We start from the raw sequence: 5,068 nt of genomic DNA on the forward strand, positions 1-5,068 counted from the left end.
TGTCCGGTAAGTTGCAAGTATTTAAGCAGTGTAAAATTCCATGTCAGATATAAGCGAAACCCTATAGATATCTATCATCCTTATCAGCTTATTCTATATGGTTTGGAGGCGGAAGGCCTCTTCTAGCGATCTCCAACTACCCATGCTTCGTTCGACTGAATCCATCTTATGTACTCGCAAACATATTACCGGTTTAAGATGAGATGAAAGCCGTCACAATCGCGATGAAACCCATGATTCTTCACAACTGATTATTACCTGCTTGACGGCCCCGTGCAGAAAGCTGATGCTCAGATATGTCACTGTTCATAGATCTGCGCTAACACATACATTTTTTTTCCGAGCGCAGTTTCGAACTGGAATTGGCTTCCCAATTTCTGTGCAAGGCTGGTTATTTACGAGTAGATTAATTCCTTGTACTGCGTTTGTCATGTTAATCTTTTTGGTAGATCTGTAGACAAAACGCCTGTGCCGTCTGACATGCGAGTACTGTTGCCAATTATTTTTGGCTTTTCTCCCATTTTGCCTCAACTTGTGTCTGTTGTGTATTTCTTCATTTACGTTTTTCGCTCTCTCATTGTATTGTAATCCCTCATATTGCTCGGGGTACAATAGCAGACAGCATTGTGGTACAAGTGAATGAATGAATGAATGTATAAATAAATAAATTGAAAATGAATGAATGAATAAAAATAAATAAATAATTAAGTAAATAAATAAATATATAAATGAGGCCATTGGTTTGGGGGTGGTACGCCGTAGTTGTGCAATGAATAACGCGGCACTCATTAAGAATGGCTTCAACCACTTCCGACAGGAAGACACGTCCGCGATCACTGAGCAAATCCTGGGGTGGACCATGCCGCAGCATCAATGGGCGAAGCAAGAATGAGGCAACATCGCGCGCTGTAGCGGCTGGGAGAGCGGCGGTTTCGGCGTATCGTGTGAGGTGATCTACGGCTACAATGGCCCAGCGATTACCATCTGACGTCAAGGGAAATGGCCCATACAAATCAATTCCAACGCGCCCGAACGGCCGGGTAGGGCAGGGTAGAGGCTGCAGACCAGCTGGCGAGAGCTGGGGTGAATGCTTCCGGCGCTGGCAGTCGGGGCATGAGCGAACGAACTTTTCAACGTAGTTGTACATTCCTCGCCAGTAGTAGCGTTGTCGGAGGCGCTGGTAGGTTTTGAAAACTCCCGAGTGTGCGCACTGTGGATCAGCGTGAAAGGATGCGCAGATTTCGGAGCGCACACTGCGAGGAACTACTAACAACCACTGGCGGCCGTCTGCGATGTAACTGAGTCTGTGAAGCTGGTGGTCGCGAACCGCGAAATGGCGAGCCTGACGACGCAACGTGCGAGTGGTTGACTACGGTTATGGGTCAGCAAGCAAGTCTATAATCGAGGCAATCCACGGGTCCTTGCGCTGCTCGGAAGTGATAGTCTCAAGGTCGATTGAAGAAACAGCGAGCTGGGATAGTGAGCAGCAGGCATTGTCATCAGGCAAGGGTGAGCGTGATAGGGCGTCGGCGTCAGAATGTTGGCGTCCGTTGCGGTACAGCACGCGGATATCGTAGTCCTGCAGGCGAAGTGCCCAGCGGGTAAGACGATCTGAAGGATGCTTCAACGATGACTGCCAACATAGTGCACGGTGGTCCGTGACATCAAATGGGCGGCCATACAAATAAGGCCGGAACTTAGTAAGAGCCCAGATGATCGCCAGACATTCTTTTTCCGTGACAGAGTAATTGGTCTCGGCTTTCGTTAGGGTGCGACTGGCATAGGCCACGACATATTCAGGAAAGCCAGGTTTGCGCTACGCAAGGACAGCGCCGAGGCCAACACCGCTGGCATCTCTGTATGTACCTCTGTAGGGGCCGTCGGGTCGTAGTGGCGCAAAATTTGGGGGAGTCGTCAGCAAACGACGGAGATTTTCGAACGCTTCCTCGCACTCTGACGACCAGGAATGAAGGGATCCGTTGCTTCCAAGGAGATTCGTCAGAGGTGATATGATGGCGGCGAGATTTCAAATGAAGCGTCGTAATTAGGAACACAAACCTTCAAAACTTCGCAGTTCTTTTGATGGAAGTAGGTTTATTGAATTCGGCGATGGTACACAGCTTGGCTGGATCGGGGAGAATTCCATCCTTGGAAACGACGTAACCCAGTACCGTCAGCTGCCGCGCTGCAAATCGGCACTTCTTTAAATTTAGTTGCAGGCCAGCGTTTCTCAAATGTGTCAAAACACGCCGGAGGCGTTGAAGGTGCGTGGAGAAGTCCGGAGCAAAAACAACGACATCATCAAGGTAGCACAAGCACGTGTGCCATTTCAAGCCGCGCATAACGGTATCCATCATGTGCTCAAAAGTCGCTGGCGCATTACAAAGTCCAAACGGCATGACGTTAAATTCGTACAAGCCGTCGGGCGTGACAAAGGCTGTCTTCGGTCGATCGTCATCTGCCATAGGTACTTGCCAATACCCGGAGTGCAGATCGAGAGATGAAAAAAATTCTGCTCCTTGTAGGGTGTCAATAGCGTCGTCGATTCGCGGATGCCGGTAAACGTCCTTACGAGTGATGTTGTTGAGGCGCCGATAGTCCACACAGAACCATACAGAACCGTCTTTCTTCGTAACAAGGACGACGGGAGATGCCCATGGACTGTGGGAAGCTCGGATCACTTCGCGGCGGAGCATATCGGCCACTTGTTCATTAATCACGCGACGTTCTGTATCCGATACACGATATGGGCGTTGCTGCAATGGCGATTGGGAGCAGGTTTCGATGTAGTGCGTAACAGTACACGTCCGACCCAGGGAAGGTTGCCCGACGTCGAAAGAAATACAAAATTTATGTAAGATGCACAGAAGCTGTGATCGATGGCCCGGTGTAAGGTCATCGGCAATAGAAGAATCGAACACATCTATGAGCGATGGCTCAGCCGTAGAAATCGAGCCGAGCGTACTGTAACGGACACAGTAAGTGTCTTCGGGAACGTCCGTATTTTGTACGTCTTCGATAGCTTCGAAACTGCCCAGACATTCTCCTCGGAGTAGCAGCACAGGGCACGGGAACGGGTTACAAATAAATATAACACTCGAGCCCTGTGTGATGTTCACCGTCACAAAAGGTAGCAGTAGACCTTTTCGAGTGGAAAAGCGGCCAGACGGAGAAAGTAGTGCGACGGCGTCGGAGAGGCTGCTGCAGTACACAGAGACAACCACTAAGGAGTGGTTGTCTGAACAACTGACGAGCAGTTTGTTCGGACGAGAAGCAATGTCAGCAAACGTCAAATCTGAGAGCGGCGACAGTTTTATTTCGGCCCATGCGCAATGAATGACAGCATTGTGGCGGGAGAGAAAATCCCAGCCAAGGATAACGTCATGGAAGTACGACGAAATTACAATAAATTCAATGGCGTACACAACGTCCTCAATGGGCCTCTTCGATTATCCGTCTCTGACAGTCCCCGACTGTCTGAAAGACTGCATACGCAATGCTCATTGGTTGAAAGCACCGCCTCGGGCCGTCCGGGACTGTTAGGAACGGATAATCGAAGAGGCCCAATACGCAGTGCGCCGGCTGTGCGGAGGGACAGTCCAGTAAGGGGCATCGTGGCTTTCCGAATCAAGGGACAAAGTTTTGCGTCCATAACTGACACGGCGCCTTCCGGTGTTCACGAGTGCAGTTGCGTGAACACCATCAACACACACGTATATCACATTCGTCGGGCTACCCTGAGGACTTTCGCGTTTCGCTGGCGTCGCAGCCCTTGCCTCGTGGACTGCGACGATTAGTTTTCCTCTTCCCGAGTGTCGGCGTGGGGAAGGTGAGCGGCGGGTGTTAGGCGTTGCGCGGAACATCGATGACGATGCCGAAGGGTCGTCGTAACATGGGCGGGGAGAACCGACCATACGACATGGCGCATATGTTGCAGCGCTAGGTGACTGCACGCGATTACCGTAGCGTGCGACGTGACCTGCATAGCCGCACGCAAAACAGATAGGCCGGTTATCAGATGTGCGCAACCGATTCGCTGTGGGGTGCCCCGTCCAAGTAGGAGGACGCGTTGTGCGGGACGGCTGGTGATACGGTTACATGGCGGGCTGTGGTCGGGGCATAGTCAGGACGTCGGCGTAACTGAGAGGCCCACCTTGAGGGAAGGGGTGGGGCCTGGCGACGACTTCCACGTAGCTGAGTGGTGCAGCCAGAGGGATCTGTTGGGCCCGGGCGACGACTTAAGCGTAACAGAGAGGTGCGGCCGCAGAAACATGTTGATGGCACTCGGGCAAAATCTCGTTCAGTTCGTGCGCGATGGCGCGGCGGAGCGGGGGCTCAAAACTTGACGTTGGCTCTTGTACCGGTGGCGGTTGTGCTAAGGCCACCAAGGAGAGCTGGCGTGCAATTTCCTCGCGCACGAAAGCCTTCATTTCCGCCATCAACGATGACTGATCAGAAATGGCCGTCAAGCCACCGAGGTGTTCGTCGCGCGATGTAGGGTGACGGGTCAATGACCACTGTCTGCGTAGCTCCTCGTAACTTTAGCACAGTGTAATTATCTCTGCCACCGTGTGAGGATTTTTGTCAAGCAGCATGTTGAAGGCATCGTCTTCTATGCCTTTCATAGCATTCCTGATCTTATCGTACTCCGACATGGTCGCGTTGACTTTCCTGCTTAAGTCCAGGATGTCTTCGATGTAACTTGTGAATGATTCACCTACTTGCTGAGCTCGTTCCCGCAAACGCTGTTCGGCGCACAGCTTACGAACAGCACGGCGACCAAAAACATCGATAAAAGACGTCTTGAAGTCGGACCACGCCGGAAAATCCGTTTCATGGTTGTTGTACTATAAGATGGCCACACCCGCGAGGTAGAAGAGCACGTTGCTGAGCTTAGCTGCTTCGTCCCATTTATTGTGGGCGCTTACCCGCTCGTAGGTCGTAAGCCAATCCTCAACGTCGGTGTCATCCGCGCCTGTGAAGATAGCAGGGTCCCTGTGGAGAGGCACACCAGAGCACGGTGCCGGTGCAGGGGGAGGTACTTGCTGGTAGGCTGCTTCAGGCATGG

The sequence above is a fragment of the Dermacentor silvarum genome, chromosome 3, assembly GCF_013339745.2.
Source record: "Dermacentor silvarum isolate Dsil-2018 chromosome 3, BIME_Dsil_1.4, whole genome shotgun sequence".
Classification (NCBI taxonomy): domain Eukaryota; kingdom Metazoa; phylum Arthropoda; class Arachnida; order Ixodida; family Ixodidae; genus Dermacentor; species Dermacentor silvarum.